The 15,547-nt window shown below is 42.5% G+C and overlaps 1 protein-coding gene across 1 annotated transcript in view; it reads left to right on the top strand.

Annotated features, from left to right (window-relative positions):
- Window positions 1-15,547, top strand: part of SEC16B (SEC16 homolog B, endoplasmic reticulum export factor) — an 84,815-nt gene that overhangs the window by 17,794 nt on the left and 51,474 nt on the right. Inside the window, exons 2-3 of the mRNA XM_064370539.1 lie at window positions 7,731-7,838; window positions 8,376-8,609. The gene's annotated coding sequence lies outside the window, so the exon portion shown is untranslated. The remainder of the gene's footprint in view (window positions 1-7,730; window positions 7,839-8,375; window positions 8,610-15,547) is intronic.

Genomic DNA, 15,547 nt, shown 5'->3' with positions numbered 1-15,547 from the left:
CTAGCCCTCGCACGTCTCCTGCTTGGCATTTCTGCTCATTTCTCAGGTCTGTTTTCTGATTCCAGGCCACCCTTTACAGATCTGTTGGAGCCAGGAACCACTGAGATCCACCAGGATATCTCCCTACAGCTTCCAAGTCAGGGTCAATAACCTGCTCTTCCTTATAGAACAGTTCTCTTTTGACTTCAGCTTGTAAAAATTCTGATTTATTTATTAATTTCATTTTTATCCTCTCCTTTGCTTTAAAGGTTATCTTTTTTAAGTTAAAAATATCCGCAAAGAGACCTTGTGATCCTCTTCTCACTGACCCAGATATTTTAAGAGCAGGTATTTTAAGAGACTGACAGCCGCTTCTCATCTGGGGATTCAGGCCAGCTCTCAGGAGCTGATGAGCTAAATATGATAATAAAATATTAATCCTATTTCCCATACATGAAACACTTTTCTTATTTTTCCTTACCTATCCAAACCCTACTCATCCTTCAGTGCGTTGTAGAAAAAGCTTTGGAGTTGCGGATAAAAGACTTGTGTTCAGTTCTCGACTTGGAAATTTATACTGTCTGACCTTGGGCAAGCCACTTCATGTCTGTGAATCTTGGTTTCTTCACCTGTAAATCAGGAATGCTGAGACTCTCACAGAGTGAATGTAGAGGGTTTAGGGTCCAGCCAGCCTGGTGACTGGAATATACAGAATGGAAATACCAAACTCCAGAAGGCCCAATATGAGTAATCCTCAATCACTGATCTCTCCTATTTTTATATTTCTGTTATTGAGTCTATTTACATCATACAATTTAACAATTAACTATACATTGTCTTTAATATGTGGCTCTCATTTTCTTCACATCCCCAGCTGGTGGCTAAGCACAGGAGGGTGCTGTGGATTTTATTTTTCTTGTGCTAACACTGCAATATTAGGCACTTAATTCTTGATAATTGATGGATGGAGTATGTTACCCATTTAATGAAATTTGGGTTCTGCCACACAACACAGCTTATTTGTGTTGTCTTGACTGGTCCAGTTTCACTGCCTGTTGCTAATGATGAGATAGCAAGACATTTTTTAGGCTTTCATTCTCTTGTTTAATTGTGGCTTCTCATCAAATATATGTGTATTCAAAGACACTGCTGACCTGCTATGAACAGAGAGAGTTTGTTTGGCTTGTTGGCCCTCTGTGACGATGGGTTTTCCCGCTGGAGCTTTGTTTTTTCTCTCAAGCAGGTTGGAGGAGGCCCATGGAGCTGTGTGTGTGCCGGCCAAGACTGTCTTTCTCCTGCCCTGACACAGAGGGCCAGAAAGGAGGCCTATGGCTGACCCTCTTCTGGCTGTGGCATATTCTCAGTGGAATTCATAGTGGCTCAAAGAGCCGGTGTTATTTGGGTGGGAACCCCCATTCCCAGCTGTCATATCGCTTTTACCAATTGCCTGCTGTGGGTTGAATTGTGTCCCCCAAAAGATGTGCTGAAGTCCTAGCCAGTGGTGTGAATGTGACCGCATATGTGAATGTGACCTTATTTGGAAATAGGGTATTTGCAAGTGTAATCAAGTGAAGATTAGGCCATGCTGGATTGGGTGAGCCGTAAATCCAGTGTCTGCCATCCTTGTAAGGAGAGAGAGGGATTTGGCCACACACGCAGAGAAGATGGTCATGTGAAGATGGAGGCAGAGATTGGGCTGATGCAGCTACAAGCCAGGGAATATCAAGGCTGTCTGGGAGCTGCCCGAAGTGGGAAGAGGCAGGAAGGGTTCTCCTCTAGAGGCTGCAGAGAGAGCATGGCCCTGCCCACACCTCGATTCCAGACTTCTAGGTTGCATTGTTCCTCGTGGCCACTCCCAGGCTATTGCTTCTCCCTAACCCTCCCCGCAGCTTGGAAGCACAGGCCATGGGAATCTGCGTAAGCCTCCGCCTCCCGTGCTGTGGGCTCCTCCCAGCCTGCCGTCATTCTTGTCACTCTTCCCACCGAGTGAAGCTTTGAGCCCCTGCTGGCTCTGCTTGGTCTCCTCACGTCTTCTCCTGGTGACTGCATTCTCTTGGAGAATAAATTTCTGTTGTTTTAAGCCACAGAGTTTATGGTAATTTGTTATGGCAGCCACAGGAAACTAATATGCTGCCCAAGAGTCAAAATGTAAAAGAGAGGCTCTAATTAGAATCGACTACCACCTTCCCCTGTAAGGCCTTGATTCTAATCCCGCCGTGCCTTGCTTGGTGACTACCTGAGTACGGGGCTCCCAGGCCCTTCCCCTGCACAGCTATGGTTCCTTATTTGACTTCATCTCCCAGGCTCCTGACCCCCAGCCCCTTCCTGTATATCCTCAACCTCACTGTTGTGCTCCAAATGATGCCTGACTCACTCCTGGGCACAGGGGGACACCCCTCAAGTGTACCAGGACCTGAAGGTGGGGTAGGTATCTGCATTGCTCCTCATGGCCACTCCCAGGCTGTTGCTTCTCCCTAACCCGCCCCCCAGCTTGGAATCACAGGCCATGGGAATCTGCTTAAGTCTTCTGTGCTGTGGTCTGAAGCTTTGAGCCCCTGCCGGCTCTCCTTTGCGCTCCTCACCTCTTCTCTTGGTGATGGATTGTCCACGTATGTCAGTCAGGCCCACCCCCGGCTGTATAATTATTTGGAAAGATTTTAAAAATGCCTGGCATTACACTTCTCTCCTCCCCTTTCCCCGTTTCTACCCAATTAAGCCCGAATCTTGGGGCGTTGGAGGTATGTGTATTTTTATTTTATTTTTTTTGAGACAGGGTCTCACTCTGTCACCCAGGCTGGAGTGCAGGCACCATCTCGGCTCACTGCAACCTCCGCCTCCTGGGTTCAAGCGATTCCCCACCTCAGCCTCCCAGGTAGCTGGAACTGCAGGTGCACACCACCATGCCTGCCTAACTTTTGTATTTTTTGGTAGAGATGGGGTTTCACTGTTGGCCAGGCTGTTCTCAAAATCCTGACCTCAAGTGATCCACCTGCCTCGGCCACCCAAAGTGCTGGGATTACAGGTGTGAGCCTCTGCACCTGGCTGGCATTCATATTTTTTAAGAGCTCCCAGGTCATTCTAGTATGTGGCCAGGTTCCAGAAGCTGATGATCCAAGTAGTATTCTGGCCTCCTGATTTCTTGGCCTCCTTGGTGCCAGCAGCCTTTCCTCCTGCCTCAGCCACTCACTCTGTCATGCTGTGGTGATTGGCATTCCTAGTTCTTGCTCCAACCTCAAAAATATTGATTTCTGGCATCCCACTCTGACTACCACCTCCCCACTCCAGCTCCCTCCCTCTAGAACCCCAACTCCAACCATCGTCTGACCTCGTCAGGTTCACTCATCCATATACCTTTTCATTGTCCATCATGACCCTCAGGCTCCCCTTCCATCCTTCCTTTGCCAGCCTGGGTCTGTGGTCCCTGTTCAACTCCCTGGCTTTCGTGTTTCTCCGATGCTTTCCTCTGGCAAACCCCAGACCTGTTAAAACTCTACCCACTGATTCAGGTCTGTATCCAGGCACCAAATCTCAGAATGTGGCTGGATAAAAATACATAGCTGGCTTACTGCTCTTAATTTTATGCACAGAGCTCAAGTGGATTCTCAGTGGTGCCTAGTGGTGCTGCCTCATTGCCCTAGTTAATTCAGTTTCCTATTCTTTGAGAGGCTATTTTACACCTTCTGTCTCCAAACCAACTCCCTCTAGTATCTCTGCCTCCTCACTCTTCCAATAGGCCCAGCTCGTCTGCCTCCAGACATTTGCACTTACAGTCACTCTGTCTTCCACACTTCCCTCTGCCATTCTTGCCATGAAAAACCCTTCACTGGATTCATTTCCACTTCTCAAAGAAGTATTCCCTGACTCCTCTGCCTAAAATAGCCTCCCGCCCGGGCCCTGACGCTCTCTATCCTCTGGCTCTTCCCTATGCACTTACCCCCGCTGGCGTTACATGATGGGTTTATTTTTGTTCACTTGTCTGTCTCCCTCCCTAGATCCTAGGCTTATGTAGGCAGCGCCTTTCTGGTCCATCTGGTTCACCTCTACATCTACTACACCAGGAATAGTGCCTGGCATAGAGCTGGCTCTCAGCAAATGAACCAGCTAATGGATGAGCCGAGCAATGGGTCTATGTTAAGTATTTTTGAACTGCTGACTTGGGAGGAAGTATAAACAGGGATTAAAAAGTTCAAGCTCTTGTTCCATACTAGACCTGGACTCAAATTCTGGTTCTATCCTTGCTAGCTGTGGGCCATTGAACAAAGTACTCACCTTCTCTGAGCTTCGGTTTTCTCACCTATAATAGAAGGGGATGGATGATGGAAGCTACATCAAAGGGCTGCTGTGTGGGATTGCCTAAAATTATATACATATAAGAAACAGCACAAAGCTGGCAAACTGTAAGCACTCAACAATTGTTAAATAATAGCATAACAATTTACTAATTACTATTAGGTTGGAGGTATAGAGCGTAGGCTGCAGCGCTTGTCTAAATGCTTTACTGGTAATGATTCAGTCTTCACGACAACCTTTGAGATAGTTACTGTTAACCCCATATCACAGATCAGGAAGCTGAGGTCCAGAGAGATTCAATGATTTACCTGACATCATGGAACTAGACAGTGGCAGAGCCAGGACCCAGCCTGACAGTGTGGCTTCAGAGCCCACACACATAACCACTGTGATATACTGCCTTTGCTCTAAAAAGGGGCTTTTTTACGTTTTACAGTCATTCCTGGGGAGTTCAAGATGTTTTCCAAATACTTGACTCAGTCTTATGGTGGGTAAACATGAGATTTCTCATCTATTGTAAATAAGTAATTTAGTTTAAGTAGTGGAGCTTAAAATTCTTTCAAGAAGAAACATTTATACTTATTTTCTGCCATGGGTTTGGTTTAGTGAAGTCTGAGCTAATACTTCCAATCTGCTGGTGACATTGGAAAGGATATGCCTATGAAATTCAAAAGGTGTGTATTTAGAAGCACATCAGTTACTGCATTTTTCACTTTTTTTTTTTTTTTTTTTGTAGAAATGGGGGTCTCATTATGCCCCTCAGGCTGGTCTCAAGCTTCTGGCCTCAAACGAACCTCCTGCCTTGGCCTCCGAAAATGTTAGGGTTACGTGAGTCACCATGCTCGATCTTTCTTTTTTTTTCTTTTTTCCTTTTTTTTTTTTTTTTTGAGATGAAATCTTGCTTTGTCACCCAGGCTAGAGTGCAATGGCATGATCTTGGCTCACTGCAACCTCTGCCTCCCAGGTTCAAGTGATTCTCCTGCCTCAGTCTCCTGCTTTCATTTTTATTCTATTGTTTAGTTACATGCAGACAAATCTAGTAACTTCCCTAATTTATCCAAGCTGTGTGAACCAAAGAAAATGCAGGTTTGTGAGTATGTGGATGTATGCTTTATGCACATCTTCCAAGTGTATCTCTTTTTAAGTAGGGGATATGTGTGGGAAATGAGACTGCAATATTGTCTTAGAATTGGGGGTTCCAAGTTCCATGTAAACTAAAGGTCAATATTATCAATAAGAGCATGTGTAGTACAGGTGTTCTTAAATATGTGCAACATTCACAGATAACAAATCTTTTAATATCCCTCCTTATTTCTTTTTTCACTAATCTTTTTTCTTCACTACCCCAAGTTAATTTGAATTCATCGCCCACTCCTGACCTCTCATAGCACTTAATGTTGATATCACACACTTGGCATTTGTTTACATTCCGCTCTTTGTAGATATCTACTTGTATCCTTAATTTCATCTAGTTGAGTAATTATTAACAACCTAAAGTAGAATAATTGCAAGACAAGATGGCAAATGCAGGCCATATTTAATTATTCTTTGCATAAATCTCAGGAAGTGCTCTTTGCCTACAAAGCAAGAATATGGTAATTATGAGTGTCTTCTCTAATTATGACAAGCCACTTTTCACAAGATATGCTTTTAATATTTGCAGCGCAATGTTGTGGGATCTTTGAGAGCCAAAAGCCCTGAGTTATACTGTATGACCTTGGCAAGTTATTTAACCTTTCTGAATCTCTAATTCATTTTATTTTTTTGAGACAGGGTTTCACTTTGTTGCCCAGGCTGGAGTGCACTGGTGTGATCACAGCTCACTGCAGCCTCAACCCCTTGGGTTCAAGTGATCCTCCCACCTCAGCCTTCCAAGTTGGCACACACCACCATGCCTAGCTAATTTTTGTATTTTTTTGTAGAGACAGGGTTTTGTCATGTTGCCCAGGCTGGTCTCGAACTCCTGAGCTTAAGTGATCTGCCTGCCTCCGCCTCCCAAAGGGCTAGGATTATAGGCAAAAGCCACGTGCCTGACCTGAATTAATTTTTATCTAAAATGATGTGTTGAATTCGAGATAAATGCTATTGTTTGTTTTCCCCCCAATCCATATGTTGAAATCCTAACCCCCAAGGTGATGGTATCAGGAGGTGGGGACTTTGGGAGGCAATTAGGTCATGAGGGGAGAGCCCTTATGAATGGGATTAATTTCCTTACAAAAGAGGTGTAAGGGATCTCAATCATCCTTTCTACCATGCGAGGTTAGAGTGAGATGTCTGCATATGAGGAATGGGTCTTCTTGAAACACTGAATCTGCCATGCTCTTGAGCTTGAACTTTTGAGACTCCAGAACTGAGAGGACTAAACACCTGTTGTTTATAAGCCACACAGTCTGTGGTATTTTGTTATAGCAGCCCATACAAACTGAGACAAGATCCTTCAGGATTACAAAAAATTTTTAGGACTCTACTTTGAATTATTTTTGTAGTTGAAGTAAAAGAACATTTCTCTTTTGAAAATAGTTCCACAGTTCAGAAATTTTACCAAAATCAGGCCCTTTCCCTATTTAACATTGAGAACTTCCTCCATTCCAGGCTAATAAATACCTAATACATATATGTCTTCTGCTTCATACTTGTATATACTTCATACACAGCCATTAAGGCAATTGAACAACTTGAATTTTCTATAATTTTCCCAATTAAAAAAACTTCCATTGTCTATATAATTAAGATAATTTAACATCCAGGTACATTCATATGCCTCACATAATTTTGTTTTGTTTTGTTTTGAGACAAGGTCTCACTCTGTCACCCAGGCTGGAGTGTAGTGGTGTGATCTTGGCTCACTGAAGCCTTGACCTCCCGCCTCTCAACCTCAGCCACCCACGTAGTTGGGAGCAGAGGTGTGCGCCATCACGCAGGGCTAATTTTTGTGATTTTAGTAGAGATGGGGTTTTGCCATGTTGCCCAGGCTGATCTCAAACTCCTGGGCTCAAGCAATCATCACGCCTCAGCCTCCTAAAGTGCTTGGATTACAAGCATGAACCACCTTGCCCAGCTCACTTCATTTTACTTAAAAAAAGTGGCCAAGAAATACACAGTGACCTCTCTTGTATTCTAATTATGTAAGATGTGTTGGTTATTTGGTCATTGATCAGTAAATGCTTATTTCTCAGTTTTTGGCTGGTGCTAAAATGCAGGGATTGGTTGATCAATTCTAAGTCTCTTTTCCTCAATTGGTAGTTTTTAAAATAATTTCTGAATCACGCCTGGAGGCACCATCTGAGATAGTATGGATTAAACAGCAGTCAGCAACGTGCTCTGGGGTCCCTCCCTCTGTAGAAAGGATGTGAAGAGGTGACCTGCCTCTGACAACAAGCTCAAAGGAGGGAAGGGCTGTGTGAGGTCTGGGCTAGAAGAGGATTTTACATTTTCTCTTTTGCATGGCTTTTCTTTTCCAGATAAGCAGAAGACATCTTTAAGGAATCTTTTGTGTGTTTGGAACAGGGAGAGGAAAAACCCAGATCCATTTAAGATTCAGCAGAGGGTTTGGAAGCATAAGAATTCAGGCAAGTTACCATTTGTCAATGATTCTTACATAATAAAGACAGCTTTATTATTTCTTCTGATTACATAAATAAAGTGTCTTCCTTAATACCTGCATACTCATAAATAATCTGAAATAATTCTGTGTATGCATTATAATGGCATGAGGGATAATACACCTTTTCACTCAATAATATGTCATAGAAACCCTTCCAAGTCAACTGGCATAGCTTTATTATTTGTTATTTGGTATCCTAATGCTTCATAACATAAATATTCCACTATTTATCCAACTATTTCTTTATTTATGAGCATTCACCTTTTCAGTTTTTTTTTGCCACTCCAAACTAATAATTTTATAATGAACTAACATCTGTAATGCTGAGTCCCTAATTTTCACTTTTTCAATGTTTAATCCTGGTGCAATATATATATATATTTTTTTTGCCAATTATTAACCTGCTGTCCTGATTGTTTAGGAGTTCAATGTAATAGTTAGGTTCTCTTTGGAATTCTCATTTAGAAACACAAAGGAGAGTGTGTGGTTTCTGTAATTTCAGAGAGTGGCCTCTTTTATTCAGACCTTCTCAACATGGTGGTCAGATGATGTTTCCAGCCTCAGGAGCTGCATATTAAGTCATTCCGATGGGAAACTGCTACTGAAGCAGAAAGGTTCTGGGCAGCTGACGTGGCAACACAGTTTACAGTATCTGCCAGCTGTGAGTAACAGCAGGCTGTGATGATGGGATATAGCAGAAGCAGCAGCAGCAGCTCCTGATTTAGGGGCAATCGATGTAAGTACTTATTTTCACCATTAACCAATTAACGCAAACCAAATGCAAATTGAAGAATGCTAAGAGGGAATATAGTTCTCATTGGAGACCCTTCTAGCAGACTCATTTGAGAAACATTTGGTCTCAACCAGAATAAAAAGGCATTAAGCCAGCACATGGTTTTCAGCAAAACGAAGAACTTCACAGGGTTTTGCTTGAAAAAACTAACTTCAACTGTGGCAATGCCACTTTCCAACCCTAACTCCTTGGAGTTCCTTCATACTCTGGCAAAGGCTGTTCCCTGGGGGATGGAATGTATTGTTAATGTTCGAAAGAGCACGTGATTTCAACTTACCAGAAAACTTCAAGCAGGTTTGATTATGGGAAGACTAAAGGAGGCTTAGCAGTTACAGTTCTTGGGGAGAGGAGAGAGGCTGTTAAATATTTTAAGGAGGATTCAAGTTGGTTAAAACTGACTTAGGGGCATTGTGGAAACTTTTGTTCTCAGGCTATATAGATGACTAGGGGTGTGGTGCCTGCCAACCCCATGACAAATGAAACTCCGGCTTGGATCTGTTTACAAGAGGTGGCTCTATGGCTTCTGTTGCCAAGGCTTCCACACTGGAAGTCATATTTAGAGTTTCTAGTATTTTCAAAGTTCATAAACCACATGTTTATGGATTGGTGATTTTCTTTTCCTTTCTGTCGAGACCTTTAACTCTGATGTTCGGCTCTGCACAAAATCTCATAAGTGACCAACAGTGGCTTAACCTGAGTGTGGTTAACGTATTGACAAACATATTTTTGATTGTCACCTCTGTGTGCGGGGGATACCTAAGTGAACAAGATGGAAAAGGTAGGTCACTGCCCTTGCGGAGTCTGCTGCCCAGCAGGAACAGCAGATGTTCTGAGAGGAGAAATGAACACTGGGCTGGGAGTCGGGGGACCTGGATTCGGGTCCTGGCATTGATCCCAGTGAACCATATGGCACTCTGGGCTTCAGTTTATGTGCTATAAAATGAATGCATTGGGATGGATAACCTCTTCAGTAATTGATTGCTCACCTAGTGTGAATTTTCCCCTTGCTGAACAGCTTCTCACACAGCATTGCCTTAGCTCCACATCCAATTTGAGGACAGGCGCTTTATTTCTGAAATAGATCTCACGTGTCACCAGCCAGGCCTCATCAGATTGAGATATTCTATAACAGAAACTTAAAGGATTCTCCTAGATGGGCCCATTTACAGTGCAATGTTGATAGGAGGAATAGATGCTTTTGAAGAAGATGTCTTAAAGGTAGCAATTCCACACAGACTCATCTTAAATATCTGTTTCTGTTTTCATATGGTTATTGAGTTATTGATGGGAACAAGTGCCTTTTCAGCTGCTGCTGACTTTTGAGAGGCAAAGACACAAAAGCCTGACTCTTAAGAAAATGAAATTGCTTGAAATAAGTGTGACCCACAGGCTTAAGATTTAAAAGAAATTTAACCGAGTCTAAAAAAAAAAAAAGAAAAAATCAGCCAGGCTGTGGTTTCAAGTAGAATAGAAAATACCCACCATTGGAAGCGGTGCAGTGCGGCCATCAGTTCAGTCCTTTTTGACTTTGGAAATTATGGGAGATTCATAACATGTTAGCAGAATGATGGATCAAATCCATTTTTAAAAAGCACAATTTGTATGTAGACTTACTGTCCATCAGCCCTGCTAGCCTAGCTCACAAAATTATCTACATGGGCAGTCACACCCTTGCTGCCTCCCTCCTTTCCCCAAGACAGAGGTGTACTTCCTGACCCGGGACAAATCCCTTCTCTTGGATTACCCATCCCCATAAGCCTCCTCTGGAACCACCACACTCATCACTCGGTTCCTTTATTCTGTGTCTTCAGTCTTTCCATTGGCTTTTCACCACAGGTAAAAACATCTTCAAGTCTCTCCCATTTTATAACATGCAAACCAACCACCCACCAAACCAGCCAACGAACAAAAACAATCCCTCCTTACTGTTCTCTCCCTCTTCTGACACTTTCACCTACCCTGTGGACTCCAGTGGGCACTTGGAGTTCTTAGGTAATTTGATGTCTTACTGTGTTTGTCGTCTTTACCCCTTTCTTGACAGTCTCTCCTCCCTTGGTTGCTTTTGATGCTGTTCTCACTTTGTCTTCTTAGTCTTCATTGACTTCTCTTCCTCTACTTTTTACCTTAAACTCTTATTTTCTTACTTTGAAGTCTGTGCTCTTCCTTGACAAACTCATTTATATCTGTGATTTTAATTATGACTTGTGTGCTGATAATGCCTAAATCAAAGCACACAAATCTTTAGGAGAGAAGCGAAGTATAAACAAATGAACACAGCTCACCGCAGATGTGTGTCTCTGCAGACTTCTCTTGGGAACTCTTGACTCAAATTCACTGCCTAAGACACCCCAAGTCACCATGGCCTATCCTGAACGTAGCTTTCTCTGAGTTGGCTGCTTTTCCCTCTGCATATAATAATGTATGTAACTTCTACCCTTACACTTACCACATTTTACTGAAGTGATTAGTTTACTTTATTTGCCTCTCCAGTTGATGGTGAAAACCTGAGAAATAGAATTGTGTCTTTATTTCTGTATTCCTAATGCCTCCAACACGAGGTACATAGTAGTTATTCAGTCATCAATTATTGAACGAATAAATGGTGGGCAGATGGCTGCTTGCTGCTCTAGGTTGACATTCTGTTATGTCTGTCAACCCATCGAGAAACATCCTTCTTTCCCCGTACTTCAAGCATAAGTTCTGGGTACATGCTTTTCGGAATGTCTCTGGATATGTGCTGACTGCTGAGTTAATCCCATGGCCAGCGAGATGCAAGACTATTACTGTCCAGGTGTAAATTTTGTGCCCATTCTTAGAGCAAGAGATGGAGCAAGTCTCACACATGACAACTAAACTGAGAGGGGGCAGGGAAGTTCATAAAAGGAAAATTGATAATTTATTACCAGAAGCCGGGGTGTAGGATGCTGGCAGAAATGGCAGGTATTCATCATAAGTGTGTGCAAAGCTCTTCAGTGGATACCCTCTTCAGTAATTGATTCCTCACCTAGTGTGAATTTTCCCCTTGCTGAACAGCTTGTCACACAGCAATGCCTTAGCTCAACATCTAGTTCAGGGACAGGTACTTCCTCTGCTGCCCATTTAGCTTTTATCATACCAGGTATATGATAAAAATATCATATGATCCAATTTTAGCTTTTATCACAGCAATTATATGATAAAAGCTAGGGGGTTTGCACATGCTTATGAGGAATGCCTGCCATTTCTACACTCCACTCTTCTTGTCCAGGTGCCAAGCAGGGACAGTCTTCAGTATCAACTCTCAACTTTTATTTGCATTCTAAGCTCGAAACACATTGAGCATAAAACCCATTACGATGCTGCAAATGTACCAGGTCTTCCTTTGCCTCTTAGCCCTCATTATGTCTGTTCTGCCCACAACACATTCTCTCTTGCTCTCCTTTCTCTCTTTCCAGGATAAGGCACTGTCATCCTTCAGGTCTCAGTTGACACAGCAGAGAAACCTTCTCTGGCGAGGGTTGACACCTTTGCTGTGCATTACATCTGCTTCTCACTGTCATCCTCTCCCAGCACTACACTGGAATTGCCTGTTACCTAGGCTGTGTCCCCATTAGGCGCTAAACTCCGAGAAGATAAGGAGCGAATTCACCTTGTCCACTTAGTGTGGCCTGAATTTAACACCTAAAATGATGATTGGCACATAGTAGATACCCAAGGAATACACAATAAATAAAGTATTCATGGGTTTCCCACCCATCTTGGTTATTAAATAGGAGCACAAACTGTTTTGGGTTTCTTCCATATAGTTTTGAGGCTTAGCAGCTTTCTTAGAGGAGCTATGGAGATTCACTTCATATGGGAGAAAATTCTTTCTGTAATAAGTGAATACTTTTTGTAATAAGTGAATTAATATATTCTAAAATATTATTTGGTGAATGAAAAAGATAATTTAAAAAAATTCTCCCAGGCATGAAATTATACCACAGTTAGATTCATTTAGTGACATAATTTATTTAATGACATCTGGATCAGCACTAGGACACGGTGTCACAGTGTCATAATGTTACGGGGCATACAGAATATTGCATCCTAAGTGTAAAAGGGAATACTTCTAGCAAGCTTGTACAGAAACTACATCACAGGAGCATTGTTGCATGCAGAGAATCTACAACATTCATTTATGAAATGCTCCCAGAAAATAGTGAACTTCAGCCATTTCCCTTGTAATGACTGCAGACATGTATGCTTAGTGATATGCTTTGGCTGTGTCCCCACCCAGATGTCATCTTGAATTCCCACATGTTGTGTGAGGGACCTGGCGGGAGGTAATTGAATCATGGGGGCAGGTCTTTCCCATGCTATTATCGTGATAGCCAGTAAGTGTCAGGAGATCCTATGGTTCTATAAGGGGGTGTTTCCCTACACAAGCTCCTCTCTTTGCCTGCTGCCATCCACATAAGATGTGAGACTTGCTCCTCCTTGCCTTCTGCCATGATTGTGAGGCCTCCCCAGCCATGTGGGACTGTAGTCCATTAAATCTCTTTCTTTTGTAAATTTCCCAGTCTTGGGTATGTCTTTTTTTTTTTGCAAGGGAGTTTCACTTTTGTTGCCCAGGCTGGAATGCAATGGTGTGACCTCGGCTCACTGCTACCTCTGCCTCCTGGTTTCAAGTGATTCTTCTGCCTCAGCCTCCCGAGTAGCTGGGATTACAGGCGTGTGCCACCATGCCTGGCTAATTTTGTATTTTTAGTAGAGACAGGGTTTCTCCATGTTGGTCATGCTGGTCTCAAACTCCTGACCTCAGGTGATCCACCCACCTCAGCCTCCCAAAGTGCTGGGATTACAGGAGTGAGGCACCGTGCCTGCCCTTGGGTATGTCTTTATCAGCAGCATGAAAACGGACTAATACACTTAGAAAATTATCTTGTTGTACCCTTTAGTGTCCTCCAGAACCTGAAACTTGAACTTGTTTTTTGGCATCGTAAATGGCTTCTATGGAAATTGCCTTGATGTGCTAAATTTAGCATTAGAACAGCTCTGCTGGGGAGATTTGGTATATTTGCAGTCACTCATTCCAGAGTGAGAGAGCAAGGGATGTGAGTGGCGTTAAAACACACGTCTGCATCCACACTGTACACACGTGGGCCATTTCTGTATATGGAACAGTGGGCAGAGCAGTAGAACCTGCAAAATGGTATGAGCCTTTATTGACCGACAAATGGGACAAGGAGAAATCATCCCATTTGTCAGAAATTAATCTTTGAATTCTTGTTTTTATAATTAAATATCTATCTATCTACTCTATCAATCCTCAGGTTGAATGAACCTGTTTACACTGACTAATAACCTTGAAGGTTATAGTTATTATATTCACATGAAATAGATTTTAAATAATTGCATTTTTGTGTTAAATATATTACATGACTATCATTAAGCCATATGCTCTTCTGAGCAAAAGCCTTCCACTAGAAGTCCTGTGGTTGATTTTCCTCTACTTGATGACTGATGTTGACACACTCTGTGAATTTGGTAAAAGTGTCACTTTTATTGCCTCTAAAATGGACAGTCTACTGATACCACTGGGTAATGAAAATAATGAGCTAAGGATAGGCATCTCTGGGAAAGATAAGCTATGACTGCAATGGATTATTATGAGAGGGCAGAATAAAAATTAAAAACAATAACTCAGATTAGATTATGTCAATAATAAAGAATAGCTAAGATAAAAGTTAAATATGAACTGCTATAATGAAAGCTAAATAAGAACATATGCTCTGAACAGCCTAGAAACTAACTCTTCTGCTATTTATGTATTTATTTATTTGAGACAGCGTCTTACTTTGTCACCCAGGCTGGAGTGCAATGGTGTAATCATAGTTCACTGCAGCTTAGAACTCCTGGGCTCAAGTGATCCTTCCACCTAAGCTAAGACTACAGATGTGAGCCACGATGCCCAACTAATTTTTTCTTTTTTGTAGGAACAGGATCTCACTGTGTTGACCAGGTTTCTTGAACTCCTGGCCTCAGTAATCCTCCTGCCTCTGGCTCCCAAATTCCTGGGATTACAAGCATGAGCCACAATGCCCAACTAGAAAAAGTGCTACGCTGTTTTAAACAACATTGACAACAAGCATTTGTTGAACACTTACCAAGGCTGAGTGCCTTTCCTAGATCATGCATTCTTGTATTTGCCAAATACTAATTGTGCACCTCCTTCATGCCATGCACAGTACATTATCTCATTTATTCTACAACAACCTTGTGAAGACATCCATTATTATACACTCATTTAGCAAGTGGGGACCCTTAGCCTGAGAGGTTAAATAACTTGTGTGAAGTCTCATAGCTAATCAGCTTAGGCATTGGAATCCAAATCCAATTCTGACTGCAAAGCCTGAGCTCTCAACTCCCATAGTGTATCAAAGTCATGAGCTTTGAATATAGTTTAGCTTGTTACACCTTTAACAGAATGTAAGAAACGTGAAAGAGAGAAAAGCAAAGTTTTATTGAAAACCCACTCCTGTATTTAATCCACATCACAGCCCTTTTAAATGAGGTTTTTCCAAAGGCACGTGGCTAGCAAATGGTGTAGTTACAACCAAATCCAGGTTTTAATTTCTGTTTTGTTTCCTTTGGGCCTTTGCTACTTCCCAAAATGACTAAGGAAAGGACAAACACTACCCATCTCAGGTAAACTGAGAGCGTCACTGGCCCCTTGGGTACCTCGAGTGTCTTATGTAATGTGATAATTTTTACCCAGCAGTAGAGAGTAGTTGAAGTTCTATGACCGTGTAAATGAAAGAGCTGTGTGTGCATGAGGACCTTGGCCTGAGTCTGTCTGGCTTACACACTGGTTCACCTGCAGAGGTGGAGACTTTCCACAGATTCTTTCCAGCTCATTG

The sequence above is a fragment of the Aotus nancymaae genome, unplaced genomic scaffold (genome assembly GCF_030222135.1).
Source record: "Aotus nancymaae isolate 86718 unplaced genomic scaffold, 86718_ANA_hifiasm-v0.15.2.pri h1tg000108l, whole genome shotgun sequence".
In the NCBI taxonomy this organism is placed as follows: Eukaryota; Metazoa; Chordata; class Mammalia; order Primates; family Aotidae; genus Aotus; species Aotus nancymaae.
The sequence above is the reverse complement of the archived record's forward strand: the minus strand, read 5'-3'. Positions and strand labels throughout refer to the sequence as shown.